This window comes from Lotus japonicus, chromosome 2 (assembly GCF_012489685.1).
Source record: "Lotus japonicus ecotype B-129 chromosome 2, LjGifu_v1.2".
Lineage (NCBI taxonomy): Eukaryota > Viridiplantae > Streptophyta > Magnoliopsida > Fabales > Fabaceae > Lotus > Lotus japonicus.
Window position 1 is genome coordinate 31,216,287 of NC_080042.1, and position 15,854 is coordinate 31,232,140.

Here is a 15,854-nt window from a genome sequence, read left to right on the forward strand (position 1 = left end):
GTTGAATCTTCAACGATGTTTGTTTGATTCTTTGATAGTGAGTGCTGGTAGCTGCTGGTCATTCACGGTTTGAAGTTTTAAGAGCTTCCTCAACCGAAGAGCTTTTCAATTCCTCCTCACCTGCATTATTTTCTAACCTCCTTTTTGGTTTAAGACTTCCTATTTCTAGATATGTTGTATTATTGACAAAAAGACTTCAATTTTTTTGTTTTTTTAATGTATTCTCACATCATACAGTTGTGAGTTAATCACCCGCCTTACCGTTAGCGCATGGAATAATATGGGGTTGACCAATGAGTTTCTTCATTTCCCAAGAATTGAAATTCAAACCACCAACTACTTAAATAAGGAACGAAGTGTAGAACTGTTAAAAATAGTTAATTATCGGAATTTCATCGGAATTTTTATAAAAAGTTACAACAAGGCTTTTTTTCATAAAATATTACGATAAGGTTTTATTGTTGTTGTTAATCTTCCATCAATTGTTAATAGAATTTGACTTTCAATTATAATTGAGTGTTATTTAAGGTGTCTCCATGGAATTTGACTTCATGGTTTTATATGCAAGGTCTAACATAAGAAAAGCAACATGCTTTGGGCATTATGTGATAAACTTCATGATTATTCATTTTTAAAGGTCATTAAACAAATCCATTATAGATATCATCATGTGCTTAGGTTTTCGAAGATGCTCACAATTGCTATCAAATACACAAATTGTTTAAATAAGAGTTGAAGGACTAATAAAGGAATCTGAATATGCCTAAAAAAATTGGCTGCGCAATTGTTTTTTTCAAATAGTTTTGGGAGGGTAATTAAATATGATATAATGTGTTTTTTCAATGATTTCCATCGAACTGACAAGCTGGTAAAGGATTGAATTCAACGTTTATTGCTCTCATTTCTTTCAAAAGAAAATCATCATGAATTAATTTTAGATTATAGGCCGATTAGCCTCATCAAAAGCATTTATAAATTAGTTTCTAAGGTGTTAGCAAACAGGTTGAGCTTGGTGATGTCAAGACTAATATCTGAAAATCAGTTTGTATTTATTAAAGGACGTTAGATAGCTGATTGTTGTCTAATTGCAAATGAGATAGTGGATTGTTTGAAGAAAAGAGACGGGGTGGGTTGTTGTTGAAGATGGATTTTGCCAAAGCTTATGATAAAGTTGATTAGGGGTTCCTTTTTTATATGATGCGGGAGATGGAGTTTAGGGAGAGGTGAATTACGTGGATGCAAAATTGTGTTTCAACGGAAACATTACCAGTGTTGATGAGTGGTTCCCCTTCGGAGTTTTTTGAGATTCATAAAGGTTTGCGACAAGGGGATCCTTTGTCGCCTTTGCTTTTCGACTTGTGTGCAAACGAGATGTCTGTGACGTTAAATCAGCTTCTTGATGGGAATGACTGTTATGGTGTTCATTTGAGGGGCGGGATGTTCCTGAATCACTTGCGGTTTGCAAATGATGTTCTTTTGTTTTGTGAAAGTAATTACAAACATGTAAAGATGCTAGTAGATGCAGTTGAGGCGTTTTTGTTTGTGTCAAACCATGAACTGAATTTTCTAAATTCAGAATTAATAGGTGTAAATATGTTGTTAAATTTTTCTATTGGGCTGCTACCTATATTGTACTTGGGGGTTCCCCTTGGGCAGTGGTCCAAGAAGGAGAGAATTTTGGAAGCCGGTCATGGCTAAGATGCAAAAGAAGCTTGGTTCATGGAACTCAAAGTTCTTGTCGTTGAGTGGGAGGTTGGTGCTTTTGAAATATGTTTTGAACTATATTCCTTTATATTACAAGGTTGTTTTCCGGGTAGTGGTAGGGGTAATCAAAGACATGGAGAAGCTGATGAGACGTTTCTTTTGGGGGCCAAGAGGGTAGTAGGAAGATATCATGGGTTTCTTGGGAGGAAATATAGAAGGGAATGCGGTTTGGAGGTTTGTATTTAGGGGCATTGGAGTTGAAGAATAAAGCCTGGTTATTGAAGTAGATTTGGAGGTTTGGGAGGGAAAAATTGATGTTGTGGTAAAGGGTCGTGTCTGTGAAGTATGGTGAGGATGAAAAAGATGTTTTTTTAGGGTGGAGGACATTTCTAGGCGCACGTTCTCAATTATGGTTGTTGATATTTTCAACACTCTGCAAGAGGAATATCCAATTGCAAATGAATTTAGATTTGGCCTGGCTTGCAATGTGGGGATCAGGGATAGGGTGCAGCTTGGGAATGATATATGGGTTGGCGAGGAATCTTTACAGGTGTGTTTTCCATCCTTTTTGCTTCATCTGTGAACATGAATTTACTTGTGGTTAATGTGGGCAGCATTGAGAACGGGAAATGGATTTGGCCATCAGAGTTTAGGCGGTCCCATTTATTGGAAATTAGAGCAGTATGAGACGTTGGGTTGCCCATCCATGGGATAGTACGGCGTCGGATCTTCCTTTCTCAGCGACGGATCTCCCTACTCTCGCGACCCCTTTCGTCGTTGGGTTGCCCATCCATGGGATGGTACGACGTCGTCGTGTCATTGTCATGGAGGATCATCAGCGAGGACAGTTGGTGGTGGTGTGACTGGATCAAAGGTCTATTGACATTTGAGATGTGGGAAGGTCGGTACCTCTTACTTCCCTTGTTTCTACATCGGCGGCTTGAGAGTGGACGGGTAGCTGTCGTGCCGTCTCCTTGCGCAGCGGCAACCTCTGTTCTTGTTCCTTTGTTTTTCCTTTCGGTGGTCTCTATCGGTTTTCTTCTGAGTTTCTCTCAAGGGCGGCGCGACTTGTTTCAGCGGTGTTCCTCGGCCTCACTCCCCACGTGTACATGTTCCCCGTAGCTGAGAAGAATTGTAATGGACAAGGACTACAATTGAAATGTGAGCATAAGATTTCGGGAAAACTTGAGCATAAATATATTCGTAAGAATACTATGTGAGCTGTTTGTTTACTTTGTATTATGGGATGAAAACCGGTTTAGATATACAATCACAATCAACAATAGCAGGAAAGATGAAATCAAATGTTGTTTCTAATGATAATGCAGAAGGATTGCTTCTCAATTATTCTATTTGTTACTTTTTATTGACAATTAGAATTTGATATCGAGTTACAATTTGCAGCATCGCACGTGCATCGCACTGGCCATTATACTAGTTATTTACAATAGGCACCATGAAGGCACAATAAATATAAAATATCCTAGAATATTCTATTTACTTATTTACATGATTAATTTCCTAATTACATGATTATGTTATCTAATAATCATAAATAAAAGATATCCTACTTATGTTCAAGATATCCAACATATACAAAAGGGGAATTCTTACTCTTAGGAAGATAAAATGCATTAGTTTTTGCTTGAATCAAACCAACCTGCGAGTAATTGCTCCTTGGTGTTGTGGAAGTTTTTCAAGCTCCCTACCTGCCTATCATAATGGAACTTTCTTGTTTCTAAGGAATAATATAGAATCATGTTGCCTTGAATTCTGGGAAAATAAATCTTGTTATGCAAACCCATGTGAATTCCTTTGGTAGAAAGGAAAGATGATAGACTAACATTAAAAAGTGATTTCCCAAACTTTTTACACTTTCCTAGCTCCTTGTAGTTGAATTGAGCTTGAAAACTCGAACCCATTTTCCATTATGACCTACAAATACAGATGCAACATTTCAATCTCATAATAAGATGTAACTTTGTTCGTAATGTTCATCAAGTTGTGGGGTATCAACAAATCCCCATACAAAATTGTTCCATTCCATTTCATAATTAAACATAAATAGACTATCTTCCCCTAAAAAATAGAAAACTCTATCACAAACAACCAGACAACCTAGCTTCATCACAAAGTTAGCAGGCAACACACCGGTACGTCGTTCCTCCTGTCCTGTAACAACCAGCATAACTCTAATGCTAAATGCAGGGCTAACATTTTTGTGGAACCTCATTGTTACACATCCTGGAGAAGTAGGCAAGGATGAGAAACTCATGACAAGAGACTTGTTAAATCCCTGAGGAACTTGACTTGGCAAGTCAAGTGTTTCCTTGGTAAAATGGTTATAAAAAGAAACACAATTTACATAATCAGACATCATCAGCCTACCATCCTTTGAAAAGCGCACTTGGGTCTGCACCAATGATTATGGAAATGTCATGTGAAACCTATAAACATGGTTTGGATCAACAAAATTGTGAACACACATAGGGTAGCTAGGAAACAAGAGCCATGGAGATAAAGGGGTGCGTTCCAATTTTCCCAATGTTTGTTTCCTCTTAAGTTTACAGGCTGCCAAACGACAATCGTTTGAAATAGCTCGGAACATGGTGTAATCAAATAGACCTTGGAATTTTGAAATCAATTTTAGAACCTCCATTAGAAGGTCAGAAAATTTTATTCTTTTCTTCTCAGGTGATTGTTGGTCAGTGCTCGACCTGTACAAGAATAATATATCATACAACCAACGTCCAGGTCATAAATATGAAGAAATTGAGAAGAATATAGTGAATAATGCACCTACCTGAGGTTAGATCTGGGCATCAAAAACATGGGACAAGATGTTTGTGAAATTGGACAAGGTATATTGACTCGCAATTGATAATTTGATATGTTGAAACAATATAAGGCTTCCTCATCAATTTCACTTATTAATGTATATGTTGCATTCTAGTCCATTCTCATATGCTACTTTCTGGGAAACCGCATGAATTCCATTGAAGAAAATTTCTTGCTCCAGACCACTTACTGCTGTAACACCCCGATTTTCGGGTGTCACTTTAGTAACTCAAAAATAAACTTTAAGTGGAAAAGTAGGTATTTTTTTTTGTTTCCTTTTTAAAATAAAGACACTCTAAAGATAGAGACACAACCCAAGACGCATTAAACATAACCTAATTTACAATACTATTACAGCCCTGCTATAACCCCAAAGTGTCACGAGTATCAGCAAGTGACAGAAAGTGAGCTCGAAGGCAGAATAAGTTCAAGTCCAGAAATCAAGTGAGAAGTTATAAGTACAGTCCTCCAAAACATGAGAGAGTCAGCCCAAGAAGGCCTCCTCCAGACCTCCTAATGTCCGACTACTCTCTGTGATCCCCATGACAGAGAACCACACAAAAACTAATAATGTCGGGGACCTACCCTGCCCCAAATATAGACTCGACTAGTCAGAGCTATAACAATAACACCTAACCTTGAAAGACTCTATCCACCCATACCCTATACTTCTACCATCGACCCTCATCTGATTATGCATTCCGTCCGGGTCCTCGATGAATGGTTTAGTAGTAGTCGTTACGCTCCTGGTCCTCCCCGAGGGATGAATCATCTCGAACTAGCTGTCGAATGTCTGGCAGCAGGCCGACCGCCCAAACACAAACATACAACCAAAGCCAAGGCGCTAGGGTCAACTTACGGAATATAGTAAATATACAAACAACATGTGATGAGGGGTAGATATATATATATATATATATATATATATATATATATATATACATTTATATATAATCCTAGCATGTTATCGGCTCTAACAATAATTCAGTAAGCAATAACACACGATTCCAGTTAGGGTGCATGTATGTTTGAAATGCAATTCAATGATCCGGATAAGTCAATTGGGATGGGCACCATCGAGTCAGTTACCACTGGCCTAGTGTGTAACCTTTTCCATTCGGGCGTCCCTTACAAACCCATGCATAGTCGGGTCAATTCTAACCACCCTAGGTTGAACCATTTCCGCCCGCTATGTCGAAGATGCACTCTAGGTGTCTTTGAAGAAGGCCGGTCTTGCGACCGTCCCAACCTTCGTGAAGCCGACCGAAGCCGTCCCAACTTCACCGAGGCCCGATCTTTCGACCGTCCCAAGCCCCGAATGTATGCATGATGTGACATGGTTAGCCAAACATCGAATCGACCTCGCACGTGTGTGTTTAATTATAAAACCCAAACTTATAACCCAAATGATTAATGTCGGCCCGGGGACATAAACCCAATGAAAGAGTACAAGAGTACTCGGCGACCTCCTCTCGTCACCGTGGATCACCCCGTGGCTTCCACCAATTCCCAGTAACTTCAAGACTTGTCGACATTTCCCCGTCTTTCGCAATCATTTCTCCACAAGTTCCTTAAGGTTTGATTCATTAATAAAAATATTTCAAGTTGAGTTAGTCAAGTTATGAGTTTCTTTCTCAAAAACTAAGTTCCCTAAGGTCTCTAGTCCCAATTTCTTTCCATTCTAAGTTTTCCAAAATCCCCCAAATGTAATCCCCCGGGGAAAGTCTAAGTGTTCCAATAGGCTTAATCTCAAACCTCGGGTTTGGACTTGCCTAGGGTTGTTCATTCAACCCGAAATAATACAAGTAGGACGTTCCATGATTCCACACTCCGTAGTCGCGACAAAGCGCACAGTTCAATAACAATATCAATATAACAATAATTCAGTGCGGAAATCATAAGGCGGAAACCAGTAAACGGCCGAAGCCTCTCAGAAAACGGAGACACACGTCTCACATAAGTTTACTCGGCCGAAGCCTCCAGAAAACATTTTCCATTTCAAAGCCATAAACAATATTTAATGCAATATTCAATATCAAGCAATATTCAAGTCGAATTTATCGACGCCTACAATACAATAGCTAGTAAGTAAGTTGCCCTAACCTCGAGTTGTTCCAGCCTCGCGGTGTAGGTTTTCCTCACAATCTAGCTCGGTGCCACCCCAAGTTCCCTCAACTGAACCTTAGAGTAAACAAGCCAAAACTCAATTCAAACTCGAACAATTCAAAGCGTTTGAAGCTTCGGAGTACAACAATCGAGCACGAGTTATCGCGAAAACGAAATTCCCCCCCCCCCTAAACATGCTCTCGGCCACTCCTTGAAAAAAGGGGTTCTGGCGCTTTTTCTTCGATCTAATTTAATTCCTAGGTAGTTTTAGGGTAAAACTAGGGCAAAGAAATTGTCGGAAAAATTTTAGAACGACCGGGTCGAATTACGACTAGTAAAATTAAGGTTCAAAAACTCAAAGTCAAAACTTTGAAAAAAAAATTGATGGGGTCGTTCACAACGACATTTATAGCAACTAATCCTAAGGGCACTAAGTCGGATTGTGGCTTTTTGAAGATAAAGTTTCAATATGTGCGTAAAATGGGTTTTATACAGTTTTTCAGATCTTTGGCGACTCGATCGAAATCGGCGCGCATCGGCGAGTGATTTAGCTTGTTGGGCAACTATAGAAGGTAGTTCAAAGGAAAAATCAGGAAAATCGAACTATTTTACGAAAAGCTCGAAACTTTGAGCTCCGAAAGAGATAAAGAAACGCGATATAAAAGATGATCAGAGGTAAGAAGTAAGTAGATTACCTCTGTGTCGTGAAGTAGAGACAAACAGCTCGAAGATCCGTCAAGAAATGAAGAAAATCTCTCCTCTCCCTCTCCTCTTCTCACTCGCGGCCTCAATGGGGAAAAGTGGTGAGTTTTGTGATTTTTTTTCTATTTATAGGAGAGTGAAATCGCGGGAAAATGAATACTTTGCGATTCCGATTTTTGCAGCATGTTCATCTGTGAATTCTAAGCGAGATTCTGGCGACAGAATTCCAGAACTCAAAACAAGTCTCTTGAATTTGAAGAAAACGATACAAAAGCGGTGTGAGTTAAATTGCCCCGAAAAACTACTTTTTGCTGTGAAAGTCAGATGACAAAACTTCGTTCTGAAGAAAGATTGGAAACGTCGAAAAAAAACTGGCAACGCGGATGGAAACTTCGTAAGAAGCTCTGAATAGAAAAATTCTTCATTCAGCGTTCGAATTTAGAGTTTTTAGAGAATAGAATTTAGCGTCGTCAGACTTCCGAGAAGTGAAACCTATCGTGCGTACAGTCCAGAGTTCCGAAATGAAACGTTGGTCGAGGGAAAAATAAAAAGAACTTCTTATTTTTCCAAGAATTTAGAATTTCGCTTAAACAATGCTTTAAGAGAGGAATTAGCCTATTATGGACACTCTCGCCATAAGGCGGGTGTGCTGACGACTCGTACTTACTCCTAAAACGTCCATGGTACTATCCTCAACCAATTCCTGAACTTTCTTCTTCATTAAACTTTCCCAAACAGCAAACTCCTGTCACGCTTACACCGATCCTACGCGTGAGTCGGAAAATAATTATTTAATCCAGTTCTGAAATCTGGGTCTTACAATACTCCCCTCCAAAAAGAAAGTTTCGTCCTCGAAACTTAGGGTTTCGTGAAAAGTCCGAGGTACTGTTCCTTGATCTTGTCTTCTAACTCCCATGTACCTTCACTAAAGCAATCTGCTTTCCTCTCAGCTGTTTCACTCTTCTATCCCCAATGCTGACCGGCGGTGTCTCAAAAGTCAAATCATCTTTCAGCTCAATGTTGTTTGGCTCGATTACATGTGTCGGGTATGGAATGTATTTCCTCAACTGCGACACGTGAAAAACATCATGAATGTTGGAAAGAAACGGTGGTAGCGCGATCTGATACGCAACTGGCCCAACACGGCGAGTGATCTGGTAAGGTCCAATGAATTTTGATGTGAGCTTCCTCGACTTAATAGCCCGGCCAAATCCGGTAGTCTGAGTAACTCGTAAAAACACATGGTCGCCCTCTTCAAACTCTAGGGTCCTACGCCGCTGATCGGCATAACTCTTCTGTCTGCTCTGCGAAGCTTTCATCTTTTCTCTGATCTGTTTAACCTTCTCAGTCGTCTGTTGCAGAAGTTCCGACCCAATCAATAAGCTCTCTCCATCTTGATACCAACACAAAGGTGTCCTACACTTTCGACCATACAAAGCCTCATACGGTGCCATACCAATGCGCATGAAAACTGTTGTTGTAGGTGAATTCGATCAATGGCAGAAGATCATCCCAGCTTCCTTTGTTTTCCAACACACAAGCACGCAGTAGATCCTCTAACGACTGAATAGTTCTCTCTGTCTGCCCGTCAGTTTGTGGATGATACGCCGAACTCAATCTCAGTTTGGTTCCTGACGCCTCATGAAGAGCTCCCCAAAAGTGCGAAGTAAACTTCGGATCTCGGTCAGAAACAATACTCGTCGGCACTCCGTGCAGTCGAACAATCTCGGCCACATAAATCTCAGCCAACTTCTCCACGTTATAGGTAGTTCTCACTGGTAGAAAATGTGCAGACTTGGTCAGACGGTCCACAATTACCCAAATCGAATCATATCTCTTCTGTATCCTCGGCAAAGCCACCACGAAATCCATGGAGATACTATCCCATTTCCATTCTGGCACGTCTAAACTCTGTAGCATACCAGCAGGCCTCTGATGCTCTACCTTCGCTTTCTGACAAGTCAAACATGCAGCTACATACTCGGCCACTTGTTCCTTCATTCCCGGCCACCAGAAATTCAGTTTCAAGTCTTGGTACATCTTTGTTATTCCAGGATGAATGCTCCATTTGCTCTTGTGTCCTTCATCCATAATTAGCCTTCTTAATTCTGGGTTGTTGGGTACACATACTCTGTCTTTGCATCGTAGGATGTTGTGTGCTCCTACCCTGAACTCCAGGTCTTTCCCTTGCGTCACCAAGTTTCTCTTCTCTAGCAGAAACACATCTTGCAATTGTTGCTCTCTAATCTCTTCCATCAATCTACTGGCGATTCTAATCATGCCGAACTTCAGCTTTCCCTCAGATGGTGTCACACCCAAACTCATATCTCGAAATTGTTCCAGTAACTCCAGTTCTCTGATCATCATTGACGATACATGCATCTTCCTACTCAAAGCATCAGCAACTACATTTGCCTTCCCAGGGTGATATTGCAACGTAAACTCGTAGTCCTTGATGAACTCCATCCATCTTCGTTGTCTCATGTTCAGTCCTTCTGATCAAACAAGTATTTTAGACTCTTGTGATCGCTAAATATCGTGAAAGTACAATGTTGGTAAATCCGCAAGTGTACGAATCCACCCGGTTTTAATTATCGAACCACAGGGATTGTGAGTGACTAAATTCAGTTTAAGCTTTGAGTTTGAAGGTTGGTTTTATTGAATAAGAGATATGTTGAAGTAGTAATAAGGAAAAAGGAAAATAAAAAGACAATTCATAAAATAACATGCTTTGGGTTCTTGTTCAACTAGTCAATTTAAGCACATCATTCTAAGCACATGAACTCATGAATCTCTCCTTGATGATATAGCCTAGTTACTCACTTATTGATTCCTCACATAAGCAATTCTCTCATACTAAAAGCTAAGTCCAATTCCTTGTGTACTTAGTCATTTATATGAGGTTTTAGATCATGCAAATTCAGGCCATCAAACCCCAACCCTTCCTCTATTCCTAGTAGCAAGCATAGAAGGGGTAATCCCAAATCGATTCCCTAATCTATAACAAACTTCCGTTCTGATTATAGAAAAGCAAAAAGCAAGCATGCATACAAGCTTAGATTGATGTTCAGAAAATGGGATTCAAGGAAAGAAGAAGAACATGTGGGAAAGAACTTAAGATTATAACTCAAATATAAAAAGTCTTACAAGGAAATCCAAAGCAAAAGAAGAGAGATTAGCCAAGCATGGCAAGCTAAGAACCTGAATTACAAGCTTGGAAGCCTTCTCTCCCTCTCCTAGATGTTCCTCTCCTTCTAAACTTATGTAAAAATGGAATGGGTATCAAAGATTACAAAAGAAAATGACTAAAATCTTATTTATAGGCAAAAATCCCGAGTTTGGGCTGTTCCGGGCGCTCAGGCGCCAATTCAGAGCGCCTGAGCGCCAATTCCATGCTGAAAAAGTGCCTCTGGAAGGTAATTGGCGCCTAGGCGCCAATTAAGCACGCCTAGGCGCCAATTCCAGAACCCTGGAAAAAGCAATTGGCGCCAATGGAGCACGCCTAGGCGCTCTGACTCGTTGGAAAACCTTTTGATCTTCATTTTAACTCCTCTTTACTCCTCTTTAAGCCTCTCTTCAATTCTCCAAACCTCTAGACACTCCATCTTCAGCTGTTACAACCTGAAAACTTGATGACAAAGCTAGGAAAATATCTAGAAATTCAGAGGTTAGTTTTGCACAAAGGCTCCAAAACAAGTGGAAATTGCCTATGACTCTTAAACTCTAACCAAATGCAACTAAAGCCCTTATAAAACTACAAAATTACTAAACTAATGCAAATGCACCAAAAAAAAAGTAAAAATGCATGAGAATGCATGAAACACTACATGAGACACAAGAAAAAGACTCAAAACCTACAAGGAAAAACCCTAAAAACATCATATAAACCCGGGTCATCATACAACCATAGAGGTAATGCCTCCAGATTTTAAGCAAAAACACAATAGCAGCTAACTCCAAATCGTGCGTCGGGTAGTTCTTCTCATGAGTCTTCAGCTGTCTCGAAGCATAAGCCACCACCTTCCGATGTTGCATCAGTACACATCCCAAGCCGTGATGTGAAGCATCACAGTAGACTTCATAAGGTTCCTCCGGTTGTGGCAAAATAAGCACAGGTGACGTCGTCAAATGTTCCTTCATGGTCTGAAAACTCGTCTCACACGCTTCTGTCCATGTAAAAGGTTGATCCTTTCTCGTAAGTTGAGTCAAAGGTCCAACAATCTTGGCAAAACCCTCAATGAAACGTCTATAATATCGAGCTAAGCCCACAAAACTTCTGATTTCTGTCACCGTCTTCGGTTGTTCCCAAGCTAAAACAGTCTCCACCTTCGCCGGATCAACAACTATGCCTTCCTTTGAGATAACATGGCCTAAGAATTTGACTTCCTCAAGCCAAAACTCACACTTGGAAGGGTTCGCATACAGCTTTTTCTCCCGCAACACTTGTAAAACTTGATATAGATGTCCCTCATGCTCCATAGCATCCTTCAAATAGATTAGGATGTCGTCGATAAACACCACCACAAACCGATCCAAGAACTCATGAAAGGTACGGTTCATGTAGTCCATGAAAACAGCAGGTGCATTCGTCACTCCAAACGGCATCACTAGGTACTCGTAGTGTCCGTAGCGAGTTCTGAAAGCAGTCTTCGGTATATCCTCGGTCTTCACTCTGATCTGATGATAGCCAGACTTCAAATCTATCTTGGAGAACACGACAGCCCCTCGAAGTTGATCCATCAAATCATCTATCCTTGGCAACGGGTATCTGTTCTTGACTGTCGCGTTGTTGAGCTGTTGATAGTCCACACACAATCTAGACTTTCCGTCTTTCTTCTTGACCAAAAGCACTGGCGCTCCCCACGGTGAGACACTTGGTCGAATGAATCCTTTCGCCGAAAGATCCTCCAACTGATACTTCAACTCCACTAGCTCTGCAGGTGCCATACGGTAAGGTGCGATTGAAATCGGTCCAGTTCCAGTACAATGTCGATCAAAAACTCCACGTCGCGTACTGGCGGTAATCCAGGTACATCTCCAGGAAAGACATCAGCGAAATCTCGAACCACTGGGATACCATGAACATCTGAGTCCTTCCTACCCTCCAAACTTAGCAATGAAGAGTACTTCTAAGCGCCCTCGCTCAGCGATGTACTAATGTGGTTAGCGGAAAGGTACTCGAAAAGGTCCGAGTCAGGGAACACCACTTTCTTTCGACTACAGTCCAAAAGACAATGGTAGTGGGATAACCAATCCATCCCTAGGATTACATCTAGGTTTTTAAGGGGTAGACATACTAAGTTGGCATGAAAAGTTCTATCTCTATATACTACTGAACAATGCATGCATGCGACATTAGCAAGTAGTGTCTTAGCAGGTGTAGTCACCATAAGATCAAAACTCAAAGCAGTGATAGGCAGATTCAATCTTGATACGCAATCCTTAGAAACAAAAGAATGAGTTGCACCAGAATCAAAGAGTACAGTTAGGAGGTTACCGTTGATTTCACATTCCTCTCTGATCAAGCCATCCACTCCTTCAGTATCTTCGCCATCCATTGTGTAAACCCTCGCCCTAGCAGCTGGGCGCTTTCCCTTAGCAGTATTCACAGACGGTTCAGCCTTGGGTGCCTTGCAATCCACAGCTAGATGCCCCTGTCGGTTGCAGTTGAAGCATCTTGGTTGTTGCACTGTGCAAGTGTTTGCATAGTGTCCAACAGTTCCACACCTGAAGCAAGTCATATCTTTGTTCGGGGCTCGGTTGCCCGATCCTCCAGAAGCAGCAGCAGCCATCGGTTTGTAAGGTCCTGAGGTAAACCCTCTCCCTGCAGGACGTTGGTAAGGTCTCTTCGCCTAAAATCTTCCTCTTCCCTGAAAACTCTGGGAACCCGACCTCATCAGTCCCCCAGCTCCACCTCTGTTCAACCTCTTAATCTTCATCAGTTCTACCTCTGTAGCCTTCTCAACCAGTGCCTGGAACCGCACAATCCCTAACGGTCTTACTGAGTCCTCAATGTCAGCCCTCAGCCCATTCACAAAGCGCTTGCACATGTAGGGTTTGTCAACCTGATTGCGGAAAAATCAGAAGTGTTTGGCCAAGGATTCCAGCTTAGCAGCATACTCCGGAATAGACATGCTCCCCTGACGAAGAGTCAGAAACTGCGCCTCAAGCTCATCGCGAGCACTATCTAGAAAATATTTTTCCAGGAAAGCAGCACGAAATGAATTCCAGTTCACCTCCACATGGTTTGCCTCCATAATCCCTCTGGCGCCCCTCCACCAGTACTCAGCATCACCCAACAACAGAAAGGTTGCCATGCCCATCTTGGCTCCCTTAGCAGTCTGCAGTACACCGAAGATCTTCTCTATTTCCTCGATCGAGAGATCCGCTTTGTCCGGGTCAGTACCACCCGAGAACTTAGGTGGATCCTGTCTCCTGAAGTCATTCAGCCCCTTGTTCTGATCCAGAGTCACCTCCCTCTGACGCTGGTGTTGATGACGCGCTTCCTCTGCAGCACGTCTCTAAGCGTTGTCGTTTGCCTGATTAGTCATTGCCTGGGCCATAGTGGCCATCATCTCAGCTAGCTGATTCATGTTCACCATCGTCTGTTATCCCAAGCCAACAGTTAGTCCTAACCATACGATAACACTAGAAACTATTCCTTATGATTAAGTAACAATGCAACCAATTAGAACGAAAATCGTTCTGCAGACAATCAATTTTTACTCTTTGCAGAGTCACACAACCTAGCACAGAAGACCTATTCCCCAAGACTCCAAAAAGACTCGACTAAGCTCTGATACCACAATGTAACACCCCGATTTCCAGGTGTCACTTTAGTAACTCAAAAATAAACTTTAAGTGGAAAAGCAGGTATTTTTTTTTGTTTGTTTCCTTTTTAAAATAAAGACACTCTAAAGATAGAGACACAACCCAAGACAAGATAAACATAACCTAATTTACAATACTATTACAGCCCTGCTGTAACCCCAAAGTGTCACGAGTATCAGCAAGTGACAGAAAGTGAGCTCGAAGGCAGAATAAGTTCAAGTCCAGAAATCAAGTGAGAAGTTATAAGTACAGTCCTCCAAAACATGAGAGAGTCAGCCCAAGAAGGCCTCCTCCAGACCTCCTAATGTCCGACTACTCTCTGTGATCCCCATGACAGAGAACCACACAAAAACTAATAATGTCGGGGACCTACCCTGCCCCAAATATAGACTCGACTAGTCAGAGCTATAACAATAACATCTAACCTTGAAAGACTCTATACACCCATAACCTATACTTCTACCATCGACCCTCATCTGATTATGCATTCCGTCCGGGTCCTCGCTGAATGGTTTAGTAGTAGTCGTTACGCTCCTGGTCCTCCCCGAGGGATGAATCATCTCGAACTAGCTGTCGCACGTCTGGCAGCAGACCGATCGCCCAAACACAAACATACAACCCAAGCCAAGGCGCTATGGTCAACTAACAGAATATAGTAAATATACAAACAACATGTGATGAGGGGTAGATATATATATATATATATATATATATATATATATATATATATATCTTATCTGGGCCCACTGCCCATCAATCTGGACCCACTGTCCAAAAATCTGAGCCCACTGCTCAAAACCAATCTTCACAACCAAAACAAACCAAAGCTGATTATGCTTTATCAATTCCAACTCTCCTTGCCTTCAAACAAGCAGGCCTGGATAATGTTCCTCAGGGACTCATCAATTTACCAAATAAATCTTGGGCCAGCATCGCTGATAAAGATGATGACCTAGATCTCCAATCCCTCCAATCTTTTATTGAAAGAACAAAAAGCTTAGCAACTCATGATGGAAAGAAACCAGTTGTTGTTGCCCAATCTAGCCCAGTTACCCAATCTAACCCAAAATCGGAATATTTGACCAAAACTATCTCCAAATTCCAAACCTTGATTGAACCAGAATGGTGGGACCATTCAGGAGGGAACCTCGCCAATAAAATTGGTACTAAACTTTTCCCTGGTTATCTTGATCCAATCCACCCAAACAAAACCCAGAGATTCTATGAGTTTATCTTGGTTGATACAAACAGTGTGGATATTAAGCATTTTAGGGATAAAAATGACAACTCCCTAATTACCCACTCCACACTCCAAATTCTCCGTGTCCTTCGTCCCACTGACTTTGGACCCAATCCAAACACCTACAGAAAATTTTCCCAGAATTTTGACCCTATAGGTTTTAATTATTGGGATTACATCAAAGCTTGGGAATTTACAATCCTTGGCCTGCAAAACCAAAATTTCAAGCATTCTTGGCTCATTTACTTCAAATGGACCAACAAATATTCCTTTCCAATTTGGTTCCATTCTTGGTGGAGCTTCTTTGGTCCAACTACTGAAATCTTTCCCCCTGAAGTTCTGGAGGGATACAATCTTTTCCTGAAACATTGGGACAAAGAGTTTAACAATTATCCTGATTGTTTAAACTTTTATACAATCTTTTCCCTTTCTT